Here is a 19,352-nt window from a genome sequence, read left to right as displayed (position 1 = left end):
TCAGAAGAAAAAAAGGTATGATTAAAACACACACACACACACACACACACACACACACACACACACACACACACACCACACAGCAGGGCTGTGGCTGTGGCTCAGTGGCAGAGCGCTTGCCTAGCACATGTGAGACACTGGGTTCCATCCTCAGCACCACATAAAAATAAATAAATAAAATAAAGGGTATTGAGTCCATCTACAACTAAATTTTTAAAAAATTTTAGATGTACAAAATATCTTTATTTTATTCATTTATGTGGTGCTGAGGATTGAACCCACTGCCCCACACATGGAAGGCAAGTGCTCTACCACTGAGCCACAACCCCTACAACTAAATTAAAAAAAAAAATCTCTGATGTTAAATTATTTAAAAAGAAGCACACAGCATATTTACTATCTTACCACTCAGGATAGTTCAGAGCTCTAGAATATTTATTTATTCATTTATTTACTTATTATGGTACTGGATTGAACCCAATGCCTCATGCTTGCTAGGTAAGTGTTCTACCATTGAGCTTCATCCCAGCCTTTAACAATTTTAATTTGAGGCAGTTTTGCTAAATTGTCCTGGCTAACCTTGAACTTGCAGTCCTCCTGCCTCAGCATCCAGAGTAGCTGGGATTACAGGTGTGCATCCTTGCACATGGCTAGAACCTTTTCATTCTGCAAAACTGAAACTCTACTCATTGAAACCAACTCCCCATTCTGTCCCCGCTCCAGTCTCTGGCAACCTCCATATCACTGAACAAGGACTGATGGGCACGTGAGCATTCGTTATATTACTCTTTGAGTGACTAAAGGACACAAATTATGATTAAAAGATCAAACTATGAAAAATGGCCTCATCAGAGACTGAGGAAGGAAAAAAATATCACAGCTGAAAGATGAAATTTGAGAAATCTGAGCAGGAAACAAAATTGAGATACTTGTTTCTCCACTCCTTTTCTTTGAGACATTTTTCATGCTTTCCTCACTGGAAAATTAGGGAGGGAGGAATTCAAGGTCAAAGCTGAATAATTTTCTGTGTTTTGGCCATGTTCCTGATTGGTATGAAGGAAGGGTGTGGAACAGAAAGCAGAACCAGGCCACTTGGGATCGTGCCACTGAAAGATGGATATGCAGAAAAATTATGGAAAGACACTGTCAGCAGCCAAAACCAAGCAGGGCAAAGGGCAGGGGCCACGGGTTTCAGAGTACACAAGGCCAACAAGAGGCGTCTGTGATGTTTGGATGTTTACCCACATTCTTATCCTCATGATCAAGGCAAAAAGCTTTTCTCAAGTCCCTGGGTTTTTGCCAAAGCCTGCAGCCTTTCCGGTGCCCCAGTCTCTACCCCTCAAACGCCAAGTTGGTCCACAATCCCATGACTTGACTTATGCAATGTCCTCCATGCCTCATAAACTCTGGTAATTCTTTAAAACCCACAGCAAATGCCTCTGTGAAGTTTACCAGATTCTCCAAAGTTAGGTAATACTTGTTTCCGCACCTCCCGGTACTTTCTCTTACACTACTGTTTTCATGGCTGTGTCCCTATCAGCCCATAGCTCCTTAGGGCAATATCATGTGTGTTTCCTTTTCCAGTGCCTAAGCATAGTGTGGGTACGTAATAGGGGCCAGATTGGTGCTGAATGAATGATAGAGCAGAGAAGTCTTCCATCTGGACATTACCAAGGGAGACAGTGGTGTGTTCTCTTAGCAGGCTTATCACACCCTAGTGTACCTCAGAATCACCTGGGGATCTTGGTAAATGCACGTCTGCAAGCTCCCAGGGGAAGCTGCTGGTCTGTAGAACATACTCTGAGAATCATGCCTTTTGAGAGTTTGGCTCCCACACTACTGAGCACTCACCAAAGAGACTGGAGGAAGGCCTGAGAAGGGAAGGAACTGGGGGGATTCTTTTTCATGAATGGTAAGAACTCTGTTGAAGGTGGTAAATGAACAATAGGAAAGCCAAAAAAAATACCAACGTGCCCTTTCCCCGCAAAACACTTTATTTGATCTTTTGAGCAGCTCCAGAATCAAGAGGAGGCTGAAGAGGAGATAGCTGTGATATGATGCATGCTTTTTGGTTTTCATCCATAGTACCTGGCTCAAAATGCCCTCCCTAAGTTAGGCCATACTAGAACTTATTAGAACATATGAGAACATACTAGAACTTTTTTTTCCCCCAAGACAAGTCACAGAAGCTCTGATCCCCTGCCTTTTTTGTCTTAGAGCTAGTGATAATAAAATTCTCCAACCTGCTTTGTCTGATAGATAACAGTCCCATGTCAGAAGGGGTCCTGCCCCATGTTTGGGAGGGTGGAATGCTGCCCAGAGAGGTCAAGAAGAATCTGGACAGGCTTGCTGGGTTTACCCACTCAGCCTATCAGCATTAGATCTATATGGTTGTCTGGGCTTCTGTTATGCTTATCTAATAAATATCCATAAAAAAACCCAAAAGGACAGAATTCAGAAAGTTTCTAGTAGTTAACCTAAGGAGGTTTCTGGAAGGTGGTTTGCCCTGAGAGGGCATGGAAATTCCGTGTTTCTTTCCTTATATCTTGCCCTATTGCACCTCTTCATCTGTATCCTGTCCAATATCTTTTATTATAAATTGGTTAAACATAAATGATTGTTTCCCTGAGTTTTGTGAACAATTTTAGCAAATTAATCAAACCTGGAGAAGGTGCTGTGGGAACTGATTTATAGGCTTGTGGTTGGCACATGGAGCAGCTAGGGGTGCGGTCCTGGGGCTGAGCTTTCAACCTGTGAGATCTGATGCTATCTCCAGGTATACAGTGTCAGATATGAATGGGATCAAAAGGTATACAGCTGATGTCCACTACTACAGCACTGCCTGCTTGGTCAGTGGAGAAAACTCACACACACCTGGTGCCAGAAACATGTTGTCAGAATATAGTAGAAGAAACTGAATTTGAGTTTAAATTTGTTTTCCTTCTATAGATCAATGGCTCTCATCAAGCCCTGTAGAGCAGAAATAATCTTCTACTTCTGCTGAAAGTGTTGGTTCCATGCAGAATGCATCTGATTGTATAAGAAACAATATGGCTTAATCATCCAGTCTCCAAAAGTGAATCCCAACTAGCACTGCCACAGGTCCTGCACCTGATCATTTAAGGTCATTTAAGGCACTAGGGACTATTCAGGGCTAATTAGATGTTCAGATCTGCTACAGATTGCGGGCAAGAGATGCTGTAGATGAGATGAAGGTCTGTAAGCCTTGGTTAAGGGAGCCCCTTAAAACATTGCGGAATTTCCACTACAGTGAAGGGTCATACTATTTTATACTCATCTCAAGAACACCACACGGACCACCATTCTGTTACTATCCCCCCAATTTTCTGGGTGATCCTGCATACCAGTCTTAAGCCTCAGTTCCTAAGCAGGATGGGTTCTAGGAGGTATACGGTACCTTCTAGCCCTGAGAGTTTATGATTCTACGACTTAGTTTTCAGGAGCCGAAAAACTTCCTTGCTCTGTAGTAGATTTAGACACATTTTCTCTCACACCAAACAGGGACGATAGCCAAATCTGGCGCACACCCACAAAACCCCCAGGAAGACAGATCTACATTCTGCACTAAGCTTTCTGAAAAGTCTTTAGGAAATTTCACCAGCAGCTTTGCAGAAACCAGGAAAGATTAATGTGAACAGGTCTTACCTGCCAGTGCCTTGGCCTCCTGTGGCAGCCAGGAGAGTTGCTGTGCTCTGAGGAGCTGGTCTTTTATACTTTCTTGCAGGAATTTACTTCTGGGAAAGGCCCAGAAGGAAAAATTTTGAGGGGCTGAAGTGGCTTGAAGGAGATGCTTAGGTTGGGCAGGAAACACCCTTGTGACTCCAGGCAGGTGCAGGAGGAAACTGCAGAAATGGTAAGGATTGGCTGGTGCAATATTGTTGACTCTGAGTGAAGCAACTCCTCTTCTTCCTATTTTCCAGTTTAAATATACCTGGTATAGTCGTGGAAGGCAAAACTCCAAGACGGAGCATGCTTATCTCTTAACCCCTAAGGTTCCGAATAATTCTTTAAATTGCAAATAATTAAATGGCACTCTTTTCCCATTCATTTTTTAATTGCTTTTTGATTCCTCCTTTGCCTTTCATCCAATCTATTGTATAATCAATGGATTTAGTTTTGGGGATTTAAAATTATTAAAAAACATTAACTTTTGTTGGTCAAAATGGTAGACAGGTGACATTTTAGAGGAAGCCACTGTCTGTAGAGATAAGAAGAGCCCTAGGGTTGTCATCAGGCTGGTGGGTTTCAGTCCCTACCTCTGTCACCATGTGCCTCTGAACAAATCACTTCACCTTTTGATGTCTTCAATTTTCTAGTAGTAAAATCAATGGATGGTTTAGATTTTTATTATGATTATGATTCTATGACTTTATGCCTTCTACAGGTTGCCCCATTAAAAAATACCAGCATCCTAGAAATTAACGATCTAATGCCTGGGTATTAATGTTATATGTCTTCTACCTCAATGGCTTTAAAAATTCAAATTCATTAGATCCACACCAAATGAAAACAGGAAGAGTTAAAAAAAAAAGTCATGAAAGTGTATTTTACATACAGACATTTTAAAACATAAGCCTCTTTATGAAATGATACTTTGAATTGGAAATACTCTGGGCATTTAGACATTCATAAACTTGTCTAGCTGAACCCAGACCCTTTGGCTTACCTTAAAAAAAAAACTGATGTCCCTTTTCCAGTAGATGGGCTGTATCTAAAGACAAATTTCTCTTGCTATGAAGCCAGGCAAATGAGGTGGGCATCTCAGAAGGCAGCTATCCAAGGAAGGTGAGTGAGACTTCAGGCTCTTCTTTGAAATATGTTTCAGTTCCTTGGGAAAGCACTGTTTATCTAATCATTCCATGAATGTTGGAATCTGCTTCTGGGTTTCATACTTAGGGTCCAGGAATCAATATCTTTAGATTTAGATTTTAGGGTTTGTTTGTTTGGCTGTTTGGTTTTGGTGGTGCTTGGAATCTCACCCAGAGCCTAACACATGTTAGGCAAATGCTCTACCACTGAGTTATATCCCCCGCCCCTATAGAGGGATTTTGATCTCATTGAGTCTGGATTATTTCAAGATGGAACTTCCTTCTAGAAGATCCCATAATACAGCTTCCTGTGGGCAATATACTATGAGCTACCAGAGTTAGGTATCAGCAAAATGAGGGTCTGACTGTCTCTGGGTCTTTGTTATGCTATGACATCATGTGGTATGTCCTAGCTTGGACTTTTACGTAATGCTAGAGAAGGAGCAGGTCAGCTGCAGCCTAGTATGGTTCATCCTATGATCTTGGCATGAAGTATACTAGTGGACATGTTGCCATCTTACAGTTTATTTGTATTTTCATAAAGGTGCTGACACAACATGGATGACATGTTTTTGTGGGCTTCTCTTAGTCTAGTTAAATCTGCTCAGCACAGCTATTAGATGTCCTCCCAGTAGGTAATGTCAAATTAGTCTGGTAATGGAGATTGGGAGACAGAACATCCAGGAGAAAAACTAAAAAAGACAGCAACTTCTCATAAGGCAACACAGAGATTCCAAGATATTTTAGCAATAGCAGCAGTGGTGTCAATGGAGAGTGCCCAGTAAAGATAATGTGCACACACAAAACATACATCCAAGACTGTGTGTGCACGCGCGCGTGCGCACACACACACACACACACACACACACACACACACACACTTTCCAGAAATTCAGACATGGTTGGCTCACCTCTGTTGCCTTTCAGAATTAGAATGTGGCATGCTGTACACACACCTCTGGCTGATCAAGGGACACTCAGGGTCAGTGACAGAGTGACCCATCTCTTTGCTTGAGGTGATCGAAGCATTCACATTGGCTCATGGCCTCCCAGCCATCCCCACCACCACAGGTACCATCTCCCCTGGAAGCCCAGCCAGTCTCTTCCTTAGCTGCCTGTTGGGCAGTTATTCATCCCTGGGCAGGTTATTTTTTTCTTTCTGAGCTAAAATACATTTCCTCTTGTTGATTTCCAAGAATACCCAACAAAAAGACTTCTTGTCCTGAGTACCGCTCCATATGCCAATGTAACCTCTTTGGGAATCATCTACTTGTTCAACCTACCCCAGAGAGTGGAGAAACCCCGACGTCATGGCTTATGCCATCCCTGGCCTCTGGAGTGGTATGCAGATGACAAAAGCGTCTCTGAATGACAGCTCTGAGCAGTGCAGGCTCTGGAGAGGGCTGGGGACGCTTCCAGGCAGCCTCTTTCAGAGTGAGAAAAGATTCATGGATAAGAAAAATTAATGCCTGGGGTAGATGGTGTTTCCTTTGGGACACAGGAAGAGACTCTGCTATTTTGCTAAGTATTTTTTTTTTTAACTGGGAGGATTGATCTGGTATCTAGTGGCTTCTGAGCTTGGCATAGCATAAGGGTTTTGAGGGCAAACCTAGTGTTCAATTAGCCGTAGCATATTGGGCCTGAAGAGCTTGTCTCATACAGGTACTCCCTGGGAACCAGCCTAGTGGGGAGGAGGGCGAATTCCCAAGAACCTCCCTGGTGGGTGGGTAGAATGCTGTTCCTCTCTGCTCTTCATTAACGGAAAATGTCTTTTTCTAATCAAGGCCATTCTCCCATTTCCCATCAGTGATCTGTTTCTCCTTTCTTCCTCTTTTCCTCTTTCCCTTAAATATTCATTAAACACTCAATATTATGTACTTCTTATTTTTTTTCTTACTTTCATTCCTCTTTCTTCCCAATTAGCTTGAAAATTATGAATTTTAATAAGTTTGCTTCAAACGAAAAAGGTGTCAGATCTGTTCCTTGTCTTGGCAGGGTAATACAGAGATATGGCTGGGAAAAGTGACAGATCTCAGAGCTCATCCAAGACAACTCGGCCCAAAATAAATCCTGAAATGGCTGGGCTGGAGATGGGGTGATAAACGAACTAATCAAATAAGTCACAAATAAACTTAGGATTTTAAATCAAAACCAATCTCGAATTATTATTGCTACTCTCTAGGAGCCTGAGGAAGCAGGCTTTTCATGGTAAATTCATAGAGAAAATGTCACCTCAATAAAATGCCAGGTTTCTCAAGCAAGCACGTGTGTGCACACCCCCTCCCCGAGATACGACAATGAGCAATTAGTAGAAATGCACGGAACACTGAAGTATTAAAGCTCCACGAGCCAGGTTCTAACCCTAGCTTGCTGATCACTGGTGGAAAGTCACCCTTCATTCAAAGGCCTCAATCTCCTTAACTATGAAGAGATGTGGGTCCACTCAATAATAGTGGTGGTTCTCTTGGGCCCTAGTGGATAGAATTCTTTCATGAACCATCAACTAGATCTGTGAGGTCCTAGCACCAGTCTGCCTCTGTTCCATTGTACCATCTTGTACATGTCACACATCCTCAGGTTGACTTCACACAAGAGGGATCAGAATCCTGTTATTACTGCTTGGATCGGCTAGGATGTGGTAAGAGGACCATTTTCCCAAAGACCATTTTCTCCTTAATTCCAAGGGCAGCCAGAAACAGAACAACAGGAGAAATCTTGTTGAGAAAGAGGAAGAAAAAATTCATGTGTGGTCATCCTCTGAGTGACTGGAGTTGGAAACCTGGGAATGATCCTGGGCTATTCACTCTTCTTTTCCTTTTCTTCTTTTATCTCCCCAGCCACGGAGTGCTGCCTGCTTTTCCTGCATAAATCTCTCGCCTCAGTTGCTTTACCTTCCCCTCATTTGGGTTCTGCCCAGAATCATCTCTATCTCACTCCAAATCCCATCCCCTTCTCACTGGTCTCCCTGCCAGGCTTCATTTCCACCCATCCCCACGGGTTACACTAAAGTTTTTGCTATACAGCCTTCTACTACCCACAGAACAAATCTCAGAGGCTTCTACACTGCCTAAGCTGTTATCTCTCTAGCCGGTCACATGTCACTCTTCTTCATTTCAGCCAAACCAACCTGTCCATTTGCCATGACATGCCACACGCTATCCTACATTTGTGTCTTTCCCTCTGCCAGCCCCCATGCCCAAATTGTTTTCTTCCTTCTTATTCAAGTCTAATATCTAGCTCAAGTGTTCTTTTCCATGAATCCTGTTTGCCGAGCTCCAGATAGTTTTGTATATTGCTTCTCTTTCTCTCCCCTTTGCTTTTCTTCTTTATTTCCTCGTGTCTTTCCTCTTGCCCAAATTAGATCAGAAACTCCCCAGGAGCTCTAAATTGTGTCGGGCCATCAATAATACTTGTTTTGATAATTAAGATGATAACACTGGTGTAACCCAGTTTTTCAAACCTTGACTGTCAGTTCTAAAGTTTGTCCCAGAAACCATGTTCTAGCTTGATTGAGACACTGCAGCTATTTGAAGTATAGCTAGAAACTAAACTCTCTGCATATTTCTCTTCTCTCTTCCTTTTTCCCTGACTGACAGTCCCCCTGGCCCATCAAACTGGTCAGAATCAGAGAAAGCCAAGTGATCACGAAGAACATCTGAATATTGGTTCTCTTACAGTTGAGAGAAAATTGTATCTAAAGCCCCATTTTTTCAACCTTAAGAGGATCTTTAATGCCTGTTCCCCAGATGCCCAAAGAATCTTCCAGAAGTAATACAACCCATGTGCCCCCAGTCTTGTACAGTTGCGTTCTTAGATCTCTGCGTCAGATGGAGGCTGGAGTCCTGAATGGACATTCCAAAGAAGGCTTCGTTCTTCCCTGCTGAGTAACCCATGATAGTGACACTAGGGTGTGTGCTTACACACACCTTACTGTAGGTATAATAAAAGGCTGAGTTCTCTCTCCTTTCCTGGAGCTCACGGGGTGATGTAGAGGGCACCAGGGTAAAAGATGCTGTAGAAGAATGGGGTGGAGGCTAAAAAAGGATCAAGTGCTGGGACAGATGCTGTGGTGACATTCCTTCTACTCTGGTGAGAACCTGGGGAGGGGTAAGGGATTATTTGTCTGTCATTTTTCTCACAGTGCTAAGAGGTAGGCAGAAACCAGGGGAAGGGAAGGGTAGAAACTTTACTGTCTTGCTCTTTTGTCTTTTGCTTCATGAATACTATAAGCATGCACTGAGGAAGGTCCTCCTACTCGGAAGCAACCAGGTGGGGACGGTGATTTTCAAATATGGCCCCTGCTGTGCCATGAACAAAAGAGGACAGTAACCATGTTCCTTTGGAGAAAGCTGTCATTTTACATTTCTTTAATATATCATATTTTTTGAAAGAAAAAAAATTTATTTTAGTACAGTTTTAGATTTACAATATTATTAAAAAGCACATAGTTCCCATATACCCCACATCCAGTTTCCATTATCATTAACATCGTACATTAATATGGTATATCTGTCACAATTAATGAACCAGTATTGCTACATTATTCACCAAAAAGTCAATATTTCACATTATTTAAAATATTTTATTTTTTGGTTGTAGTTGGACACAATACTTTATTTCACTTATTTATTTTTTAAGGGGTCCTGAGGATCAAACCCAGTGCTTAGCCGCTGAACCCCAGCCCAATATTTCATATTTTAACTTTAAAAACTTCATGTATTGTGTTCCACTCAAGAACTTTACTGTCTTGCTCTTTTGTCTTTTGCTTCATGAATACTATAAGCATGCACTGAGGAAGGTCCTCCTACTCGGAAGCAACCAGGTGGGGACGGTGATTGGTTTTATATAAAAATTTAAAATTTACCTGTTTGGTTTTATATAAAAATTTAAAATTTTCTTTACACTGAGCTAAAATAGATGTTTGGGAAATATGAACTGTTTAGCCCATGCTTTGTGTTCTCTGGGCCACAGCTGCAGTCCCCAGAGGGAGTCTCTAACCAGAGTGGACAGCAGGAATCACTGAGCTCAGAGTGGGTTCAGGAAAAGGTCTCACAGGTCCCTGTCAACCCTGCTCCATTGCTATGGACGCCCAGGAGAGTTACTCCATCTCTGAGCCTTGGCATCCTCTTTGGTGAGCAGGAATAACAGCAGCCTGCATCCCAGGGTGCTGTGAGGACAGGCTGAGATACATATGCAGACATGTAAAGTGTGATTCAAACGTGAGAGATTTTTATCAAGATGATTTCTGAGTCTTGGGAAGTGAGCAGCTACTTCAATGTGAACTGGTCCTTGAGATGTCACCTTGTTGGCTCTCTCAGCCTCATCTGACTCTCCACTTAGCATCCTGATGAGGGCCAGAAGCTGAAACGAAGAAAGGAAATGGCTGCAACCTCACATCCTCATTGCTAGGTTGCATGTCACAGACAAGGGAGACAGAAATGAAAGGTTTGTTTTCTGTCTTCTGCTGCTGGATTTCCTGTCTGTCCTGATGACTTGTGGCTTCCCTATGGTCTGCTTGCTGGCTGATGAGGATCACCCCCTGCCCCAGAGGAGCCAGATCTAGGTTTCCTCTGTTCTGGGCATGTGGGTGTGAAGTAAACCATCGCCAGTCTCAGCACAGCAGCTGGCCCAGCCAGGATTTCTGCTCTTGAGCTCAGGAGCCCATGCTAGTTGCTCGCACTTCTCAGAAGTCCCCGTGGACCTGGTTGCTGCATCATTGGTGATACCCGACCTGGGAATAAAGCCTAGACGTCTCAGCCTTACATCTGATCACCAGCCCTCCCTGCTTATAGGGACCCATTGTTTTTCTCTTTATGATGCAGACTTTATGAATTTATCTTAATCTAAGGACCCAGAGTTAATGCCCTGAGTCCCAGCCTGGGGCACTCCTGCTACTGATAATTTAATTGAGTTCAGACCCATTCAAATAATTATGCATTGAGTAATTGTTTGGGTAACCTGAGGATACAAAGATAGATTGAGTCTGGTTCTTCCTCTTAGAAAGCTCACTGGTTAGTGGAGCAGAAAGACAAAAAAGACAATTGTTTAGTTATTAGACATATGCCTCCACATGCTGGGAATTTAAGTTCTGGGGATGACTTGGGACTGAAGATAGACAGGATTTCTGTCTTCATGGAGCTTAGAGTTGACAGTAATTAAAAATAAATATGTACATTGTGTAACTATAAACGGTAAGTATGCTGGGAAATCAGGGTCCCTAAAATCCAAGGACATATAACAAGGGGCCTAACACAGCCAGAGGTGGGGAGACGGCCCTGGACAAGGGGCATTAGAGGTAAGAAAGAAATGTAGGCTTAAGTGGGAGAGTCAGAGGGAAGGAAGAACAATAGGCAGGAGAGACATGGGGTGCTTGCACTGTGATGGAAACACCCTGAGTGATGGGAGGCCCCTGGATGCTCCCCTACCTGGACTGGTTTGAGTGTGGTCAGATGGCTCAGATGTAGTCTGCCTACACACTTACTTTGGTCCCTTCAGCCTGTGCCTAAGGGCCAGGAGACCTCCCAGGGCACATCTTCTGGGCTTTCCTGTATGTTTGCTTCTTTCCAGGTTACCACTTGAACTCCAACATGGTCCTCACTGGATTTCACATCTTATTCAAATGGCTCTTCTCCCTAACTCCCACTGCAGAACAGAAGTCCAGTTTCAAGTTCTGGAACCTGGTCCCCCGCTTGCCTCCATGAACCCTTCCATGTGTGGCTACTTTATAGAGAACAATGATGATGAGTAGATAAAGAAACAAAACAAAACAGAAATTTCTCAAACCTGTCTGTGATTCTGCGGCATTAAAACTCTACTGATCTGAATTCTCTGCTCACAGCTGCACAGGAGCAAGAGACCATGACTCCTACAGGCTCATTTTGGATGATTCCTGTTTGTAAGATGTTTTCAATGTGTCACAAAACCCTAGATTTCCTTGCTATTTTTTTCCTGTGAAAAAAAAAATCTTCAAGAAACCCAGTGTGAAAGTTCCTTTTTTAAACACAATTATGTTGAATCACCAAGGGCTGATAGGGCTTGAAAAATCATTAATTTGGTTATTTTGAGAGTACAATGTAAATCTGATCTTCAAAAGGATAGAAAATGCCAATTCTCTAAAGGGTCTAGGAGTCATAAATAATAGGGACGTGTTTTGACCATGATCCTATTCATGTAATATGGCAGGAGAAATTTAGTCAGCCTGACTTTGCCCCACCCTGATTGATATTTGTCAAATTCTTAAGAAAAGGAAGCCTAGAGTTTATAATAAATTCAGGAAGCCTGGAGCTCAGTGGTTCTCAAATGCTATGTCTGAATTTGTAGAAAGTTTGTTTAAAATATGTGTTCAGACCCTGCTCTTAATCTATGGAATTAAAATCTCTAGCATTGGAGTTAAAGAACCTTGATTTTCAATAAATACTCGGGTGAGTCTGACATGCAGGCAGGTTTGAAGATTATGAACCTAACTGAACTTTCGACCTATTGGAGAATTTTCTATTACATCCTTACTATTCAAAGTGTGTCCAAGGACCTGCAGGAAAAGAATCTTCTGGAAGCTATGTAGAAATTCAGAGTCCCAAGTCCCATCCTAGACCTACTGAATCAAGAATCTGCATCTTCATAAGATCGCCAGGTAGTATCTATTCACATTTAACTTGTCAGAAGGTCACTGAGACACTGCTTGAACATTCCTGGGTTGGGAAGTTCATTATGTAACAACTTGCTTCATGTCTGGGTGGCTCGAATTATTGAGCTCTTTCTTTTTGGGGGAGGGGATACTGTGGACTGAAGTCAGGGGCACTCAACCACTGAGTCTCATCTCCAGCCCCATTTTGTATTTATTTTAGAGACAGGGTCTCACTGAGTTGCTTAGCATCTTGCTTTTGCTGAGGCTGGCTTTGAACTTGTGATCCTCTTGCCTCAGCTTCCTGAGTCATTGGGATTACAGGCATTTGCCACCATGCCTGGCTCAAGCTCTTTCTTATAATTTACTCACTCACCCATTTATGCATTCTCTCTACAAATATGGGTAGACTTTAGAAAGTTGACCAAGATGGGAAGAATCCCATTATCACAATTCAGCCTTTGTGTGTGTGTGTGTGTGTGTGTGTGTGTGTGTATCTGTGTGAGTGTGTGTGTGTTGCTGGGGCTCAAACCCAGGGCCTTGGCATGTGAGGCAAGCACTCTATCAACTGACTATATCCCTAACCCCTCAGCCATTTTTTTTAATTGCAGTTCACAGGCCGAGAGAACCTCTGTCATATCCACAGCCCAGTTGCACCAGGGCAGTGGGGTAGGTTGCTGAAAGTCAAATAAAGAGCCTGGAGACAGCATGCAAGTCATAAGGTTTACTGGGGAAGGCGTGCAAGAGGTCAGTGACTGCTCCAGGAACGGTTCATTGGTGGGATGCTAAAGAGACAGCACCTCTGTCCTTCACTGTGCTTCACCAAGCAGTACTTCCTCTCCCTTGTGGTGTTTTATCCAGTGACAACTGGATGAACAAATGACTCCTATCCTTTCCAAAGTGCCTCCGTTCTGTGTCAGTCACCACTGAGAGAGGAGTTTTACATGTTGGGCTGCAGAGGCGTTGACATCATCAACATTAGCTTGCTTGGTTAGCTTTGTTTGCTTGCATGACCAGCCACCCAAGAAGCAACTGTCCTAGCCTGTGTGCAAAAAGCAACTCGCTACAGATAACGCTAACTTGCCCTAGTTCTCAATGCACTTAAAAGAAAGCCAGTGTCCAGATAACACGTATCTGGACGTTCCAACACAGGCTTGCTCTCCTTTTTCTTTTAACGTGGCTGGGTTTTTGGGAACAAAAAGAGGGCAATCAAGGACATGATGTTTTACTGCCCCCCTTTTCTTTAGAAATAGTATACCTCTCTTTATAGAGATACATTTTGTTCTTTGTTTTTACACAGATAACCATGTCTCTTTCTATTAGTGCCTTACTGAGGGCTCTATGAAGCTGTTAACAATCCAACATCCTGAATTTCTCTTACCATCCTCCTAATGAGATGATCCCAATTTCACACAGTATGCCAGTTTAACTCCTTGCTAACCCAAAGTGTGGCTCATGGTTCAGAAACATTGGCATCACCTGGGAGCTTGTTAGAAATACAGAATCTCCAGTCCCACCCTAGACCTACTGAATCAGAATCTGCATTTGAACAAGATCCCCAGGTGATTCTTTTTTTTACACACTAACTTCAAGAGGCAGACAAACTACCTGTTTCACAATCATTCAATTATGATTGCTAATTTTGTAGCTCAGGATCAAGCCCTATCTTCTTAGCTTAGCCAAGTCCATCAATTTAAGATGTGTTAATTATGGTGTTCCTTCTTCCTGGAATCATATTTTACACTAATTACACTTAGCATTTATTAGCTGGGTCCAACTTAGAAAAAAAAAACCTGCTCAAATCGGTTTATCTAATAAGGAAAAAAAATCAAGTTCAATATTGAATACATATGTGGTGTTCCACATTTTTGTCGTTCTTATAATGGTTTCTTTTTCTAAAATTTACCATCTTAACCAATTTTAAAATGTGTGTTTCATATTAAGTATATCACATTGTTGTGCAACCACAATAATGTTTCATAGTTCGATCCTCTGAAATAAAACAAAACAAAACAACTCTTATAAGAATCTGCAAGCAGGGAAGACTTCAGTGTTAAATTGATACCCTACAGTTCTCCTGGCTTTTCCTCCTCCATGTGTCAACTCTATCCTTCCTTTGGGGCCAAGATGGCAGACAACTACATCCAGGGGAGATCCAATCCCAAAAAGAAAGAATTGATTTTCCAAAGATCTTGGCAAGCTTTTTCTCACATCTCACTGGTATGAACTTGATTATGTTCCTGTTCCTTAATTGGCAAAGAGATTTTAAGGGCCATCAAATTATAGATCACTTTGGCTTTGGCCCAGGAAGAGCTGAAGAAAATAAGACTAGAAACAGAGAGGTCAGTCAGAAACCTGCTGCAGCATCTAGGCAAGAATTAATGTAGCCTGGAACAAAAAAGTGGTTTGGTGGTTTTGGAGATGGAGGGCTGGAAGGGCTCCCTGAGATGCTCATGTGATCGAAGTTTTTTTTTTTTTTTGTACCAGGAATTGAACTCAGGGCACTTGACCGCTAAGCCACATCCCCAGCCCTATTTTATACTTTATTTACAGAAAGGGTCTCACTGAGTTGCCTGGCACCTTGCTTTTGCTGAGGCTGGCTTTGAACTCACAATCCTTCCGCCTCAGCCTCTTAAGCTGCTGAGCTTACAGGCATGCGCCACTGCATCCAGCATGATTGAGATTTTTAACTCCATTTTCTTCTTCTGTTGAAAAAATAGAAATGCTTTTCCCCCTAGCCCCACTCAAGAAAGCAATTTAAGTTTTGTGTCCTGGGTGAAGCTGAGTTTTTCCCTTGCCTCCTGGGGAATTATAACAAATCACTGTTTTGAAAAAAGCAAAACAAAATAAAACAGGCAAATGAACAATAAACAACTTAACCAACCGACTAAACACCACCACCACCACCAGCAGCAGCAATAACAAATAATAGTGAGCTCTACTGAGGCACTGCAGGAAGGCAGGAGAATGAGAGGAGAGTTGGGGATTTCCTATGCCTGCAGCGATGGCAAGGGTTGCTGGTTACCCCGGAGATCAGAATCAAGAAACAGGGAGCTTCTGCTCATGGAGCAGGACCAGAGTGGCACATGTATATGTAACACTGGACCCTAATGACTCTGGTCACAGGGACAGGGGCAAGTTGGTCATGAGGAAGTTAAACCTTTGAGCAGAGAGCAGCCCACTCAGTCACAGACTTGAGGCCTCCAGGTGGACACAGGGCTGGCTCCCTTGCCATCTTTAGGTATTTGCTTAAAGAGCACAGTCTTAATGAGTGTTTCCTGATTTCCCTTTTTAAAACTTTCAAACTCTTCTCCAACAATTCTTAATATCTTTCCTTGTTTTATTTTTCTTTATGGGACTCACTGCCATATATTTTACTGTTTTACGTCTTTGTTTATCTACTCCAGCCACAATGTAAATTCCATGAGATAGAGATTGTTTAGTGTACTACACAGCCCCACACCATCAATTAATAAGTAGTTGTGGAATGAACTAATTTATGAATTGTGGGACAAACTCTTAACCACCACATCTTACAGTCTCAGATAGGATTGCTGAGAATCCTCGGTCAAAGCAATTTGCATCACTATCAAATTTCAACTCTAATAGTTGCAACCAAATATTCTTTTGACCCAAAAGGCAAAACTTTGTATGTGGGAGGCCATCATGTCATGTGACCAGCATTTTTCCTCTCCTGATCAGTGGAGGCACTGTCCGTCATCCCACTGATGATCTGGCTACTCTTAAGTTGCTGAAGATGGTAGCCTCGATCTTGAGGGTAGAAATAATGCAACCAAATGTGTCTTCATGCGTAGGCACGCCTTCCTGCAGCCCCATGGGTTGAGCTAAGCTCACCTGTTCCTTTGTGATATTAACCCCTTGCCCTGTTTGGGATAAAATGTTCCATGGAAATGCCCTTTGTGTGTCCCCTTCTCTTACTCTGCCCTTGGGTGTGGCCTTCCTCGCTGTCAGTCAACCTGCTGACAGTGGACATCATGAAGATAGACTCAGCCCCCTGAAACCTGCCCCTTTGCCTCATTTGAATGGCTTCTCCTCAATAAAAGGGGTCAGCACACGCTCGCTCTTTTTCTGTGGATCCTTAAGGTCAGAGGAGCTGTCCCAGGACCCCCAAAGGAAAAGGTATCTTTGTCTCTTATGTGATTATGTTGTGCAGCTCAGTTTCCCTGGAGTGACCCTGAATGTTTTAGGTGCCAGCAATAAGACACTTTGACTCAAAATTATGGTGTGGATATAAATGTATTCACTGAAGGGTACGTTTCAAAAGATAATTTAGGCTTTGCATAAAGTCAGAGGGTTATAATGAGACTGAACTTGAAAAAAAAAAAACCCTGTACTTGGCAGAAAATTCTGGAAATTAAAAAAAAAAAGGAGAAAGCTGACTTACTAGAATTTGTTGAAGAGATTAATTTCTTTGTGATCTCCAGGAAAATACCAAGAAATGGAGGAAAATGGGAGGTGAATTTTAAAAAATTTAAAAATTTAAATAAAATTTAAATAAAAATTAAAAATTAAAATTTAAAAAATTGACACTTTAGGGTTGGGGGTGCAACTCAATGGTAAGGTGGTTACCTAGCATGTGTGAGTCTCTGGATTTGATCCCTATTACTATAAAAAAAATTACACCTCTTTTCAGAGTGGAGTGTACAGGAACCAATATCATTAAAGATATCTACTATTTAGGTCTACTATTTAGAACACTCCTATTTCTCTGAGTCTTGACATATCACTGGAGACCTGGGCTAATCTGTGGGGACACTTTGTAGGGAAAAATGGGACTGCCCAAGATAAAAGCAATCAATTATCAGAAGCTTAGTATGTTTCTTGGGAAAAGGCATTTGAGATCTGGCTAGGGCTAGTTTAAAATTCACAGCAAACTGCTTCAGAGGCTGAGCTTCTGGGTATTGCTGAGCTATTGACTTTGATGCTGTCAGTGCTAATATCCCTGTAGTCTCATCTGTCCTGTAGGCACACTGTCTGGAAGGAAACTGGGAAAGGTGGGGTGCTCACTCTCTTGGTGCATTAGCAGGTTGACCTGGGTTTAGCCCCACTCTCATACAGCTTCCTGGGATCACCTCCTCCAAAAGTACTTGTAGCAGAAATTGTTGGTGCCCTCTCAGGTCCCCTTTACCAGCTCTGAGCATGTTGACTATTAATGGTGCACACCATAATCAGGATTGTCTTGGTTGATGGGAGCCACTGAGCCAAGAGGTACTTACGAGGTTCCATTTTGCCTCTTCCCTGGGAATCAATCATTTCTCCAAGAAACCCTGATTCTTTTATAATGGAGAATGGTATCTAGAAAAACTAAGGTCTGGGTTTTAGGTGTGCTCATTTCTACTGAGGTGTGACTGCTTCTATGCCCTGCAGTAGACAGAGCTAGGAACTGTAGGTATAGATACTCATTCATGCATACATTTACTCATTCATGCATACAAATATACACAGCTATACTTCTTTCTGACCATTTGTACATGTTTTATAAAACATCTCTGAGTTTTTATTCCTAACTCCAACTTGGATCCAGCATCACTGGGTATACTCTTGCCTTTACTTTTTGTAATTTCTTTCTTAGACAGAGGAATGGTTCTCATTATCTACAATATATTTACTTATTTATTCAATATACATATATAACAGTTTCAGAATTGTTAACCCAGCCCCACTGAGAAAGAAATTTACTAAGTGGAGTAGTGTTTGGACAATTTGCTCTGTCTTTAGTCTTCAGTTTCCTGTCAAAATACTGTTTTCGAAAGTTACTTAGGTTGGCTCTTTTCTTCCTCACCCCTTCAGTGTGGTTATGATTCATTTGTGACACAATTAGATTAATTTGTCATAGTTTGCATTCCATTTAAGTACCTCTTGCCACTGGTAAAAAGTTTAAAATTCACATACAGTAAAATTCACTCATCGTGGTACATATTTCTATAGGTTTTTACAGATGCTATGATCTGTGTACCACCACCATTGATCCATATAAAACAGTCCCATTATCCCCCAAATTCCTCCACACTACCCCTTTATAGTCAGTCCCTATCCTCAAATCCAATCCCTGACAACACTGATCTATTTTCCATCTTTATGGTTTTTTACTTCTGATAATTGATTACTTTTATCTTGGGCAGTCCCATTTTTCCCTCTAGAGTGTCCCCACAGGTTAGCCCAAGTCTCCAGTGACAGGTCAAGAGTGTTCTAATAGGAGTGTTCTAAATAGTAGGTAGATCTAAATAGGAGTGTTCTAAATAGTAGGTAGATCTAAATAGTAGATCTCTTTAATGATATTGATTCCTGTACACTCCATTCTGAATAGAGGTATAATTTTTTTTGTAGTAATAGGGATCAAATCCAGAGACTCACACATGCTAGGTGAGCACCTTACCACTGAGTTGCATCCTCAACCCTAAGGTGTCAATTTTTTTAAATTATAGGAACTCTTAAAATTCACCTCCCATTCTCCTCCATTTCTTGGCATTTTCACGGTATAAAGTCTTTTGTGTCTGGTTTCTTTCATTTAGCCTATGATTTTGAGATTCATTCATGTACTTTGTTTTTTTAAATTATGAAGTAGTATTCCATTGTATAGGAACAATACAATCTGTTTAAGCATTTACATGTTGATGGGTATTACCGCTTTTCCCATTTCTACTATAATGAATAATGTTGCTGAGCACACTCACCTACACTGTCATTTCTCTTGAGTAAATACTTATGAGTGGGAGTGCTAGATCACATGAGCAATCTCATGAAAGATCCATTAAACATGAGGAACTGCTTCTTTCTTGCTGTTTTCCAGATTCTCCTCTTATCATTTGCCATTTCGATTACAATGCGCCTCGATATGTATTCTTTGAGTTTAACCCTACTTATGATGTGTTTGAACTTTT

This window comes from Ictidomys tridecemlineatus, chromosome 3, assembly GCF_052094955.1.
Source record: "Ictidomys tridecemlineatus isolate mIctTri1 chromosome 3, mIctTri1.hap1, whole genome shotgun sequence".
Taxonomy (NCBI): Eukaryota; Metazoa; Chordata; class Mammalia; order Rodentia; family Sciuridae; genus Ictidomys; species Ictidomys tridecemlineatus.
This window is presented reverse-complemented; position numbering follows the sequence as displayed.